The sequence below is a fragment of the Pectinophora gossypiella genome, chromosome 20 (assembly GCF_024362695.1).
Source record: "Pectinophora gossypiella chromosome 20, ilPecGoss1.1, whole genome shotgun sequence".
Lineage (NCBI taxonomy): Eukaryota > Metazoa > Arthropoda > Insecta > Lepidoptera > Gelechiidae > Pectinophora > Pectinophora gossypiella.
The window spans coordinates 3,664,621-3,679,688 of record NC_065423.1 but is presented as its reverse complement, the minus strand read 5'-3'; the positions used below and the strand labels follow the sequence as shown (position 1 = coordinate 3,679,688).

Sequence of the window (15,068 nt, the reverse complement as noted above, 5' to 3'; positions counted from 1 at the left end):
TCTTGAGTCATTTAAATGATAAGGCCCTTTCATACTTTCTTGAACTCATCAATTCAATTCTAATCACTGGTAATATCCCATCTGCTTGGAAGATCCAAACAATAATCCCCATTCTCAAACCAAATAAAGATCCTTCTGAGGCTACCAATTACCGCCCCATTGCTTTATCTTCAGTTCTGATGAAGATTGCAGAGCATCTGGTTAAGATACGCCTTGAATGGTACATTGAAAATGGGAAGTTGCTGGGTAGCAGTCAGTTTGGTTTTAGAAGGGGTAGAAGCACGATTGACAACATTGCTATATTTGTGACTGACATTAGATTAGCTTTTACGCTTAACCTCTTAGATGTTAAGTCTGCTTATGATAGTGTTGACTTATCTATCCTTTTGTCTAAACTTAGGACTTTGAATGTCCCAAATATTCTGTCCAATTTTATTTATAATATGTTATCTGAAAGGTGTATTAATTTGCCTCTTGATAACTCTAACTCAACCACAAGACTAGTATGGAAGGGATTACCACAGGGATCTGTATTGAGTCCTTTATTGTATAACATTTTCACCCACGATTTAGAATCCTCAATCGGGGACAGGGTAAGTATTCTTCAATTCGCTGACGATCTGTTGCTTTATTGCACAGATCGTGATATACCTGTTGCGTGTTTCTCTTTATCCTCTGCTCTCTCTGGACTTAAAACATGGCTTGATTCAAATGGCCTTGAGATAGCCCCATCTAAGAGTTCCGTTATGGTATTTACCAGAAAGAGAGCTCCTCCTCCTTTCTTTGTCTACTATGATGGCTATTCTATCCCGGTTAGGAACGAAGTTAAGTTTTTAGGTGTTGTTTTGGATACCCACTTAACAGGGAAGGCCCACTGTGATTTCATAGTAGGTAAATGTGAACGTAATCTGAATATTTTAAGATGTTTGTCAGGTGTATGGTGGGGTGCCCATCCATTTACTCTTAAGCTTTTGTATAACGCTATCATTAGAAGTGTAATAGATTATGGCTCTTTTGTACTGGCTCCTGGTAATAGCACTGCATTCGAAAAGCTGGATGTCATTCAGTCTAAAGCGTTACGGATAATCTGTGGAGCTATGAAATCTAGCCCCATTAATTGTCTTCAAATTGAATGTAATGATGCTCCTTTATTCTTACGCCGACAGTATCAATCGGATAAATTTATTTTCAGAGCCTTTCAGTTGGTAAATCATCCTCTACGGTCTAAGTTAGAACAACTGTTTGACGATGTCAACTCGACAACATATTGGGCACATAAATCGATCCCTTGTTTAGTCAAAAGTTATCAAAAGTTTATTTACCTTAAAGCACCTACTCATCAAACTGTAGTTTACCCTCTATTTTGTAGCAGCTTCGTTTCCCTAATATTAACCCCTTCCATTCATCTCAATATTGGAATAAGTAAGAATGAACCAGAGGCGAAACATTCTTTCAATTTTGTCAAGGAACGCGATTGGTCTCATTTTCACCACATTTTTACTGATGCCTCGAAACAGTGTCAAAGTGGCTGTGTTGGTGTTGGCGTTTTCCATCAACAATTTAACATAGTCCAAAAGATTAAACTTCCTGCCGAAACTTCAGTATTTACAGGAGAATGTTTTGGTCTGTTTAAAGCCGTTGATTATATTTTGACGGTCAAACTTAAAGAAACGATTATTTTCTCTGATTCACTAAGTGCTCTTCAGGCTTTGGCTAAATTTCCTTTTAAATCAAAAATAGTTTATCCCATCATTATAGAAATCAGAAAGCTTCTTCACAGGTGCCATTTATTAGGTTTTTCAGTGGTGTTTGCTTGGGTTCCCAGTCACTGTGGCATTGGTGGGAATGATAGAGCTGATCATCTGGCTAAGGATGCAATAGAGTGTGGTGACATGGTGCCCTACAAAAATTATTCCCATGACTTAATGGCACTTCCTGCTTCGTTTCTCCACGATGCCTGGAAAGACGAATGGGAGAAAAGTAGTCGTAGCAAAGGCAAATTTTATGCTTTAATCCAACCTAGCTTACTTTCTAAACCGTGGTTTTTCCGATTTAAATTTAGTAAAACGGCTACAAGTTGTCTTATCCGTATGCGGTTAGGACACACTTGTAGCCCAGCTCAACTCGCTAAATTTGGTATAATAGACTGTGCTATATGTGACTGCGGGCTGGACGTTGCCGATGTTAACCACATATTTCTTGCTTGTCCTATAAATAACACTAATTTTTTATATCGTAATTTACTTTCTATAAATATCCCTTTACCTACTAGTATCCCTATCCTTCTTTCATATAATAACTTTGATATATATAAATTCTTATCCATATTTATCTGTGTAAATGATATAAAATTATAATCCTATCTTATAATATATATCCCCATCCTCTGATCCTGTTTCACTAAATTCCTTTTATTTTTATGAAATGTTTCCTCGTCTTGTCGGTGGCAAATACGCAAACCGCGTCATGCCAAAAAAAAAAAATTCGACTTATAATTTTGATTGACCTTTTCACTATCCTGCTCATTAGCACCGAAACACTTATGATAGAACAGGACAGGCATAGCATATTTTATATGCGGTACTATGAGTTACCAACAGCTGATTTCCCTTGTCTATGGTAGATATTCTCCCTCTCTTTCGGATGTTTTCTTGCTGTTCCGTCCGTCCGATGGGTTTGCATTTTTCAATGTTATTGGAAAATTCGCTTACCTGCTGCTTTTTCCGTCACTAGTTTTCGTGATTTCTATTCCCAAGACCTGGGTATTCGTGTTGCTTAGCCGCAGCGGCCTTCCGTAAACAGGTATGTGCTTATTACGCATTGAATTTTGTTCTTACAAAAGTGACATTCTACTTTGTACATCTTTTTGTCAACCTTGAGCTATTAGAATGAAATTACCAATAATATATTTATTTTCCTTTGTTCGGGGGGTTTCTTTTGACCGAAAACTGCATTTAAAAAGGTGGTCGCATTGTATATGAGGGTAATTTTAAAAAAATGTTAATGACTTTCGGCATGAGGTAGTTATTAGTTTAGTATAATATCCAACATTACAAAGGCTTTCGACGCATGTTATTAAGTTAAGCAAGCACGATGTCTGCAAAACTCGTTATATACCGCAATACACGAGGTTACATAAATAATTTACACATTTATTTGTAAGGTAGTTTCAAATGGTGTGCTTTCTTCCTTTGTCTTTAGAAAAACACATAAATACCTTCTATTTTATCATAGTGGATACTACTAACCTTGCAAATGCTAAATATACATATAAAATACCTAAAAAGTATGTACTAATTTCCTGTATTTTGCAATAGGGTTCTTCAATATTACATATAAATTTCCATGTTACCCACATATTAAGGGTGTAAAAAATTTATCATTTTCTAAAATAATGGAGATACTAATTATTTACCTATGAGAAAAGACCTATCATGAATATCCATATAGGTAATGTCCACTTGTTGACCCGATCCGGTAAATTCAATATTTGTATCTGCGATGTTAACATCTCCATCTCCGATGGGACTGTTTTCGTCTTTTAAATATCTAGTTTGCTAGAGAATAAATATATTGTTATTGAAATCCTAATAGATTCCTATTAGGCATGAAAATTTTAGGTACTTTATTTGAAACTTTTTTTTTTGATGTGACTTATTGTAGATTTGCCGCAGATGGTATTAACTACTGGGCCGGACAAAGTATATTTGAAACGAAAATGGTGGGTAGGTAGATATAAATGCGTCCTCATTTTAAAATAAAAACTATATATTAAGATATGCAATTGGTAGGTACGTGTATGAGGTTTTTGTTTCTTTGTCACTCATTTTATTTTTTAATAGCGACATAACATAACTTTATCCTAATTGGGGTAGTCAAAGGTACATCCATTGTAAGGTGAACTCAATACCCACACCTCACCGAGCATTCTGTTAGACCAACATGATAGATGGTTTATTTGAAATGTTATCTGAAATTTGTTTTGGTTTTTACTTTCTGAATGATGTCAATAAAGAAATCTGAAAAAAACAACATAATAGGTATATCTTAATATTAAATAGGTAGGTGATTGAGTACCACAACTGCATGATACCAATAAGATTCTACCTGAAAACTATTAATGTTTATTTTGATTATGACAAATTATTAATTGGTTTTAATAATAATAATAGTTTGTTGTAATAGGAACATAAACATTTGACTTCTGTTACTTGACCTTTTGATAACGAATGAAATGACAGATAAGAATTGGAATTCTCCAGATAGTTAGACGTGTTTTCGCTAGGTGGCGCTAGTGTATAGAAATTTTCTGTTTTGAGCTAATATGGAGGACCGATCGTCGTGGAGATCCTTGGGGGAGGCCTATGCCCAGCAGTGGGCGTCATACGGCTGATGATGATGAGCTAATATGGGATTTTTGAGTTATTTGTAGGTATTTGTATTTATTTTTTAAAGTAGGGTATGAAGAAGTATTAAGTAGATATGTTTTACTTTTTATACATACCGACATCTTATAAACCTAACTCGATAGAGCTAGGCGCATTCCTTTTGTTTTTTTTTCAGGCAAATCTGTACAACGCCATCTATATTTATTTTGGGGAACGTAGCCTGGAAAGACCCCTTCTTATTTAATTTACCGCATAGGTATGGCAATGAACTACTAGGCCGTAGATCGTTTTATCACTATACTTAAGTACAGTCATGAGCGATATAATGTACCCACTTTAGGACTCTGTCGCACTAACATATTTGCCATTTAGTGAGACTTACAGTTCAATTTGTCAAAAAAGTTAATGTGACATGGTACCAAAGTGTATACATATTAATGCTCGTGACCGTACCCACCTAGTTTCATACCTTGAAGTTTTACATGCTAAAAAAGTCAATTTATATCTGCGTGCCCTGTTTGGGATTACGGCCGTGTGTCGGCTAAAGGAAGCTGCAAGTAGTCTGCTCGGGCCATGTGTCTCTGAACACCTCGTGCGCGTAAGCGAGACAGACAGTCTACGCACGCTTCCTTACTCCATAACGACTTCCGGCTTAAATAGACTAAAGTGAAGGGGGTTGAGGTAAACCAAGCTTGCTCCAAGCTCGTGTCGGTGCGGGGAGGAGTGTGTCCCTTCTATACGTAGTATTATTTATCGTATGTCAGTAGTACCGACCTTGCACTAGCAAGGTCGCGGCCGAGGTCGTCTGGATGTCCTTAACCCCCCCTCATGCCCCCTCTTACTCCCACTTAAGTATTAGAGTAGACTCCTTATAAGTGCTGAAGGTTTAGTACTTTTATTGAGCTCTAAAGTAGTTTTCTGAAGAATATTATCGATATTACCTAGAAGGACGTACATTTACCAAATTGTAGATGTTCGTAGAAAAGGTTCAGTGCGATCTACTCTAACGATCTCCGTGGCCCAGTGGTTGAGCGTTGGGCTCACGATCCGGAGGTCCCGGGTTCGATTCCCGGTGGGGACATATCACAAAAATAACTTTGTGGTTCCTAGTTTGGTTAGCACATTACTGGCTGATCACCAGATTGTCCGAAAGTAAGATGATCAGTGCTTCGGAAGGCACGTTAAGCCGTTGGTCCCGGTTACTACTTACTGGTGTAAGTAAGTAGTCGTTACGTGAGTCATGTCAGGGGCCTTTAGCGGCTCAATAGTAACCCTGACACCAGGGTTGATGAGGTTGGTACTCCACTTCACAACCCACACGATAGAAGAAGACCCGTATTCTAAGATGTTCGAACCTTCCTGCGGACTCAGTCCTCAGTTGAAGTCCACGACGTAAATGACAAAATACCATAAATCTTTACTGAGGCACAGTTCAGTAAAGGAAGTTTCAAGTTAACATTGCAAGTACTTCAAAATATTCTCGTCACAAACTTCAAACATAATTTCTTAAACTAAATTAAAAAGTTTATCTATCTCAAGTTGGCATCATGAACAGTTTTCATAACGCTTACGAATCAATTAGCGCGCTCACCCACCGTGAAGATACACATCCAGACATCAAATTACACACCTTACTTGCCTGCTTTCTTATCCGAGCGATTATACCATGATTATACTAACCACATACTTCTGCATTCCTGGTAGCTCGCCTATGAAAATGTAGTGTAGTAATTGGTTATTTTATCTTTTTTTAACTCACAGTGAAGCAGTAAACGCGCTCGGTCTGCGATTGTTGAAGTTAAGCAACTTTCGCAAAGGCCGGTCATAGGATGGGTGACCACAAAAAAAAAGTTTTCATCTCGAGCTTCTCCGTGCTTCGGAAGGCACGTTAAGCCGTTGGTCCCGGCTGAATCAGCAGTCGTTAATAACCATCAATCCGCACTGGGCCCGCGTGGTAGTTTAAGGCCCGATCTCCCTATCCATCCATAGGGAAGGCCCGTGCCCCAGCAGTGGGGACGTTAATGGGCTGATGATGATGATCTTTTTTTTAGGGTTCCGAGTGTCATACTTCGTAGCCACGCCACTAATGCAATACAGAAGTCCATAAAATGTCGTTTTTAGTCCACAGTCTTAAAAAAAATTGTTTTATTATAGTTTGAGAATTGGCCTTTGATAGACTGGAATGGAAAATGCTACACCGACAAGAGCGTGGCTCTTAAATTGATGATGATGATAGTTTGAGAGAAATTAAACAGATAAAGTGGCGCAGCTGGGACGTATGATTTGTCGCCACGACACCCCGCAAATTGTTCTAAAAGCGGTTTAATTCTTCAAAAGGAAAAACGGAACCCTTATAGGATCACATTGTTGTCCGTCGGTCAGTCTGTCAAGGCCCTTCTACTCGGGAAGCCCTGGGGCCTGTTTCATAAAACTTACAATTGTAAATTACAACGACAATTTGGTGTTCATTACGTAGCTAATATGAAACTGCAAAATATTCGTGATCACACACTCCGCAATGTACATCAAATTGTCATTGTAATTTACAATTGTAAGTTTGATTAAACAGGCCCCTGGAGGTATTAAGTTGAAATTAACATCTAAATAAAATACTTAGGTATGGCTGCGATCCCTTGAAGCTGTAAAAAGAATAAAACTTCTAAATGAACGCAATTTAATACGGCCATTTGAGCCTTATCTTCTAACATTTCGCATGGGAAACAAAAAAAAGTTTTTGTGATTACAAACTTATTTGTAGTTGGAAACTAATCGCGACCTATGGCGATGTACAGAGACAATAGTTTTACAACGGCAAAATCAAAGCCTTAGATAATATTTGATCGGCAGTTTGTACGGAACCATCATTGCGCGAGTCACGCCCGCGCACTTGACCGCCTTTCTGCATATTGCACTGTTGTTTTGATAAAAATGCGTTTGGAGTGTTTTTCATTTTATCCTCATGTTTTTTATCAATGGCCAATAGTATAAAAAAATATACCTAGATACTTAAAATGGACCGCGGTTATTATGGACCACGACTCTCTATTTACAGATTTTATTCTGATTATGATCGTCTTCTTCTATCGTGTGGGTTGTGAGGTGGAGTACCAACTTCATCAGCCCTGGTGTCAGGGTTACTATTGAGCCGCCAAAGGCCCCTGACATGGCTCATGTAACGACTACTTACTTACATCAGTAAGTAGTAACCGGGACCAACGGGTTAACGTGCCTTCCGAAGCACGGATCATCTTACTTCTTACTTTCGGACAATGTGATGATCAGCCAGTAATGTCCTAACCAAACTGGGGTCCGCAAAGTATTTTTTGTGATATGTCCCCACTGGGATTCGAACCCGGGACCTCCGGGTCGTGAGCCCAGCGCTCAACCACTGGACCACGGAGGTCGTTATTAAGGTCGTAGGCATTCTTGAATATCTACTGAGATTTCGCGACGTTGTCTAATAACCATCATCAAGACCGTATGTGTTAAAACGCCAAGTATATGTAGGACTGAAATATTATGAACGTGATGTATATGAGGTGAAGTTTATGAACGTGTCCTGAGGGGGTGTGAGAGGGAGAGAGAGTAAATCGAAGGAAGATGGCGGCGGTTAGATTATTAGAAGCGATGTTGTGCTCTGTGATAATTTTTCGAGAGAAAACAAAAAAATGACGTTAAATATTACGAGTCATTTTAATTTTAACTCCACCACTCTTAATACACATAAGGCTGAGTTTTTAATAAACGAGTAGATAATTTATTTTGTCAATGTAATAACAATTGTATGAAAAAAAAATCAAATTTGGAACACTTGAATGTACACACTTTGACTATCAAGAAATTGGCCGTTAATATTATTGTAAAAAAAAACGAAAATTATGTACACCTGTTTGTTTTTCAATGGAACGTCAAAAAGGGGTGTAGTGTAGGCGATTTTTCACCACATCAAAAATAAGCGTTTCCCATATATTCCCGTCTTAAAAATCCGCAGAATACACGCCTATGAATGATGGCTTCGACCCGGTCCATTTTGACTTGTAGATGACTTGCGCAGTTTTGTGAGAAAAACAATTTGGATTTCCATCCATAATTCATAGAAATACATCTTACACGAGCGAAAATAAAAAAAAATCGATTAATGTTGTTCAGTAATGTTCTTATTAACGCTATTTAGAGAGCCGTGGTAGCCTAGCTGGTAGAACGCTTGCCTCTCACTTTGAAGTCGCAGGTTCGAATTTTAGCAGGTTGTAATGGCGTCTCATCCTCTTTTAAACAGAAGAGGACTCGGTCAGCTCCATTCTATGTTGATGGTTTTTGAATCTGCAATGCCCCGTGAGGCCCTTATTAAGATCCTTACCCGCCCCCTAGTAAGAGTAAGGACCTCTGATGAAGCAAGCCGTTAGTTTAAACTGAACTGAATCAATCACATCACAACTTGCCATGTTACCGACACTTTATTCATAACTAACCTCTCCTAGCTCAATGGAGGAATAACTCAATAAAATGTGCGCAGGACCTGTCAGTTGGGTTAGAAATAGAACTGGTAGGTCACTGACCTGGGCCATGCTCAGTACTTAAAGCTGGAGTTAGCATAATAAACAGACGAAGTGCGTAACTTCACGAGTTGAGGAAACTAGAGGCATTTCTGTTTAAAACAATTGAATGTATTTTTTTTTCTGATTTTAAAATTACGACAAGTTTTTATTCTGTAAAATATAGTAAAAATAAGCACAAATTGTATAATGGAAACAAGTTTTTTTTTTTTAAATAATATAGGCTCGTGTTTGACCACCTGGGGCCTGTTTAATAAAACTTATTTGATGTTCATTGCGTAGCTAATATGAAACTGCATAATATTCGTGATCACACACTCCGCAATGTACATCAAATTGTCATTGTAATTTACAATTGTAAGTTTTATTAAACAGGCCCCTGATGGTAAGTGACGATGTGGTGTACGATGGAACACGCTTACCTAGAAAATGCCTTTTCACTCTAGCCCTGAAGGCTCTCAGATTATTTAACGAGTTGGAAAAACAGACGACTTATCATTTTGAAGTTATGACTTTTTGTGTTACATTTTGTTAAAGCTACAAAATCTTGGCAACATCAAGTACCTAATGGATAGGCACTTAATTACTTTTCATGGGACATAAAACATAGGTGGCGAGGAGTGGGTAACGACCTCCGGGGTCCAGTGGTTGAGCGTTGAACTTACGATCCGGAAGCACCGGGTTCGAATCCCGGTGGGAACATATCACAACCAGGGTTGATGAAGTTGGTGTTCCACCTCACAACCCGTACGATAAGAAGAAGTGTGGGTGTATACTATACACCTCTGCTTACCTCTTCGGGGACACAGGCGTGATGCGATGTTTATGGTACTACTTACTTTTATTTAATTTTTTGAAATAATTTACTAATTTAAGAATTTACATTTTAAATTTGGATTACGGAGGAATTCTATGGAACTTCGTACCACATCGGATTTCAACAATTTTGTTGAAAGTCTTGAGAAAAGTTGAGTTGAGTTGTTTACATAAAGTTCTTTCACCCTAAGTTTGCCTGGCAGAAATTGCTGTTCAGCAATAAGGTACCCCTATTTTGCTTAGTAGTACGGCTTTAAAATAGGCTACTCTAAGCGCCATCCCACTTGCGTCAGACAGAGTACTGTGGGGCGGAAGGCAAGAGGGAAACCACTGCCCTATTTTTCCCTAAAAAAGTAGCATGGAGAGTTAGGAGAATGCTACAGCGACAAGAGCGTGGCTCTTAAATTTGTGATGATTGTGCTTATTTTATTCGTTTGTACATGTCCTTTACTTATGTCTTTGTACAATAAAGAGTTATTGATTGATTGAAGTTGACTAAGCAAGTTGCCAAGTCCAAGCAAAATTACATATACCAACATGTAGGCTTTTCAAAAACCGTTGACAACATCCATGAGAGAATCAATCAAAGTATACGACCATGGCTCAACATTCTGCTGTCCTGGTAGCTATCGACACTTTTATGACTCCACCCGATTTTACACCGCCGTAAAGTGTTAATGCTCCTTTTATAGTTGAAATCGAAAACAGTCCAAAAGCTTAAACTTTATACAGATGAGATCGTAAAAATTGACTGAGGCGTTGTGTCCTCTCCAACATGATGGATAAAAGTTTATTGCAGTATCTTTTGGTACATGGTTTATACTGGGTTTGGAGCCACCTTTTAAGCATAGATATGCTTGTATTAGGTGACTCCGTTCTTCCATAACAATGTTCGTAAATTGTACCTTACACTAATTGACAGAGGAAATTAAAAGAAAAGAAAAAATAAAATGAAAATGATTAAGGATGAAAAAAATTTGGCATGCTTTTATACTTATATCTATATCTAAATTTTTGAAATTTTTCAAAAAACACTATATACAGGATGTTATTGCCATCGTAACGAAAACTTTGAGGGTTGATTTAGACCATGATTCTGAGTTAATATCAAGTGGAATTTTCTTCTTTTTTTAATCCCTTTTATCACCTGTCGGGATGTAGGGCTCGAATAACAGATTTCCACTCCTGGTGACCCTTGGAACCTCTTTAGCTTGCTTCCATGACATGCCCAGCGTTTTTAACTCCCGGTCAACCGAACGTCGCGTCGCCTGGTCTTTTTGGGCCGCCCCCTTTTGCGTTTTCCACGCGCACACCAGGTCAGAGCTCGTCGGGACCAGTGTTCCACAGGTCTTCTAAGGACATGACCGATACACCGCCACTTCCGTGTACGGCCAAGCCACATATTTTACCTAACATGTAGAATTTGTAAACATTGAGTTTGTCTTTGTATATAGTTAGCCCGTGTAGAGTCAGAAGCTTGGCTCTACATGAGATCTGATAACTTTTTGACATTGTGATCGATATGATTTCGTCTTGGCATATTTTACATGAAAATGTTTTTGTGGAATAGTAATACCATAAATGCGTGCGTCACTAATATCATAGCATACCACTATATCTATAAGCTCACGACTATATCCCGATTGGGGTAGACAGAGCTACATCCATCGCAAGATGAACTGAGTACCCACAACTCACCGAGCTTTCTGTTGGACCAAAGTGATTGGTTGGTGAGCCGTATTGCCGTCTATAATGGTCGAGCGAACTGTGTTAGTGAAAACTGCGCTTAAGACTTACTGGTAGGACCACTGGGAATTTTGACTTACCAGTAAAACAAAATTCTCAATAGTCCTACTCGTATATAGACCTAGGTAATTGATAGACAACCTACATAGTAAACTTGAATCTATGACCCAAGAGAAAATATTTGCTTGACTGACGACACGTGTCACAACACGTGTTATAACAATTATAATTATGTGTATTATTATTATGTAGTTTATGTAGTCGAAAGTGTATTTATTTTTACATGTACAAGTATTCCTATGCTGCACTATCCCGCTATATTACATAATATTCAATATCTCCTATACTTAAAGGTTGCCTGGAAGAGATTGCTACTTAGCAATAAGGCCGCCTATTGTACTAATTCTATTTCTCTTTTGTTTTGTATTTTGTTTTTTCCTGTTTGTGCAATAAAGTATTTGTTATGTTATGTTATGTGTCACATAGTAAAACTAATGAGAAAAGCGAAGTCTTACTATTCAGTGAGTCTATTGGGAAGGAAATTCCCAGTAGTTTAACTGGTAGGACTACTCGGTAAGACTACTGGGAATAGGGGGTAATAACTTAATGGTGCAAGTCTGGTACTGGGATTTGAACCGGCGCTCCACGTTTGAGAAGTAAGCCGGTAAAACACAGGACCACAGTGACTATTGAACACATTTTTGATCTCGCTTGATGTTCATATTTTTTTCCACGTCAGACTCCGATTGTCCGTAATATCTGGCATTATGACGGGCCAGTCTTGATGCCATCGGATCACCGCTCAGGAATTGCCTATTTCACGCTCTGCTTGTCTCTCTGTATTTTTATTAAACCGATGTTTATCTTCGCTACGAAATCTTCGTGATTCTAACCATTGTTGCGACGGAATATTATAAAAAATATCGTACTTTTGTCCATATTTTGTTAGCAACAAACAATACAATTAACAAGTCCTACTCATCATCATGATCATCAGCCCATTAACGTCCCCACTGCTGGGGCACGTGCCTGTCGGGCCTTCCCTATGGATGGATAGGGAGATCGGGCCTTAAACCAGGCCTATGAGCTTATGTATGTATTAGGGAGCTCGGTGGCGCAGCGGTAAACGCGCTCGGTCTGCGATTGTTGAAGTTAAGCGATTTTCGCAAAGGTCGGTCATAGGATGGGTGACCACAAAAAAAGTTTTCATCTCGAGCTCCTCCGTGCTTCGGAAGGCACGTTAAGCCGTGGGTCCCGGCTGAATTAGCAGTCGTTAATAACCATCAATCCGCACTGGGCCCGCGTGATGGTTTATTATTTTTTTTTGTCTTTTTTTATTATTATACTTATAATTAATTAATAAATATTATAATTATTTTTATTATTATTTATTTTTATGTTATGTTTTAAAATGTTTATTTTATGTCAGTTCAAAAAATATATTTGTATGTACACTTTTCATTCAATCGTTAACTTGCATGCAACTTTTTTTTTTGTTTATTTGGGTCATCGAACAATTGCACAATACAAAATTCTCAAACTAGGTTATGGAGAAAAAAAAAACAACGTTAATTACACAACCAGCACCGAAAACCACAGATTCTTTTTTTTTTTTATTGAAACTTGATACAAAATACATTATTTACACACTTCGAATAAATCATAAATTGTGCTCTATATTTATACTTGATTTGATTACTACTTAACACGACACGTGTAAACAAACCATAACACGTGTAAAGTAAACGAACTTTAAGACGACCTCATACATCTTCAAATTGCGATTTATTTTTATCTTATTTAGATAGATTATTTTTATAAGATGGAGTATTTTACTTATACATATGATGAATAATAAACTTATCTATTTCTAGGAGATAATATTTAATCATAGCTTCTAGTTTTCAAATAACCGATAACATAGGTGCTAGACTAAATAAAGTAAGACCCAGAGGGGGAGCGGGAGGGGAGTTACCGTTCTATACCAATGTAGTAGGTACCACTCTACTAAGTTTAGTTAAACAGAAACTTTGCAAAAAAGGTTTTTATAAGTTTAGTGAATATTTAGAATATATGAATGCATGGGATTAATTGTCTGAGAACTGATATTAGGCAGCTAAATTACTCAATTGTATAACAATATTTTTTGTTTTTTTTTTTTTTGTTAAAAGAACATCAATGGTCCTGTGCCAAGGTTTTTCTTGCAGCTTCTTTTCCCCGGCTATACAGGTTGTGAGAAGCTGCAGTAGTTTTAGGCGAATGAGACGTTCGTTATGTAAAAATTGACGATTCAAAGTGTAACTGTTACCTATTGAATAAAGATATTTTTGAATATGAATATACGTACATATAGGTACATCAAACATTGTCAAATCACCTAACAGCATATTGGAATAGGCATTTTGTATAGTGACGTGACTTGAGGTTACTGTTAAATTAAAAAGTTAAGAAAAACACAATTGGGTAGTTTCTTAGGTCAAAGATAAATTATGAAATTCTGATTACTAAATCTACTAAAACGCACCTAAAGGTGACAAAAAACATTTTTCTATTTAACCTATTTATGAATTTAAATAAAGAAAAATGTAATAATAAGTGCGAAATTTCATCATGTTTTTTGACTTCACAGGTTCATTTATCGTCCATATTCCATAGTAATTTCGTGTTTTGACGTTTAGTAAAAAGTAACTGATTTGACTAGTTGGAAACTAGCCTATTATCGTCATAATTTCCTCTAAATCGCCGTCGCCGGCAAAGCCTGCATTTTCATGCAAACCTAGACATACAATAAACTTAAATAGTTTTTATCTGAGTGGCCGTATTGTAAATCATAATTTATAGCTGTCATTTGATAGTCGATAAATTAGGTTATAGATATGAAGTATTAAGTATCGCTATTTATACGTGAAATAAAAAATATTGTTACTTATAAAATACTCAATTTCTACCGAGTAATAGCATAGTACAATGCGCGCGTGAACAAGGCGTCGTCTTGATAATATTCTTACGTTTTTGTAAGTAGAGTAGTGTTACCTATTGATAGGCCATTATCGATAGTCTATCGATAAATGACTAAATTGTATAACAATTTTACGTTTTTTTAAAAAGAACGTTTAGGGTTCGGTGCCGAGGTTTTTCTTGCAGCTTCTTTTCCCGGTTATACAGATTGTGAGACGCTGCAGTAGTTTTACGCGGATGAGACGTTCGTTATGTAAAATGACGATTCAAAATGTAACTATGTTACTGAATGAAGATATTTTTGAATTTGATAGTATCGATACTTACTTAGATCGATAGCTTACTTAGATCAATACTATGGTCTTTTTCTATCGTGTGGGTTGTGTGGTGGATCACCAACTTCATCAACCCTGGTGTCAGGGTTATCACTGAGCCGCCAAAGGCCCCTGACACACTCATCTGACGTAACCGGGACCAACGGCTTAACGTGCCTTCCGAAGCACGGATCATCTTACTTTCAGACAATTAGATGATCAGCCTGTGATGTCCTAACGAAACTAGGGATCACAAAGTAATTAATTCTGATACATAACAATAATATCAATAG

The 15,068-nt window shown here is 37.5% G+C and overlaps 1 protein-coding gene across 1 annotated transcript in view; it reads left to right on the top strand.

Moving 5' to 3' along the window:
• The first annotated feature begins 2,629 nt into the window (after positions 1-2,629).
• Positions 2,630-15,068, top strand: part of LOC126375859 (myotubularin-related protein 4) — a 93,511-nt gene continuing 81,072 nt past the window's right edge. The window contains exon 1 of the mRNA XM_050022925.1: positions 2,630-2,802. The gene's annotated coding sequence lies outside the window, so the exon portion shown is untranslated. The remainder of the gene's footprint in view (positions 2,803-15,068) is intronic.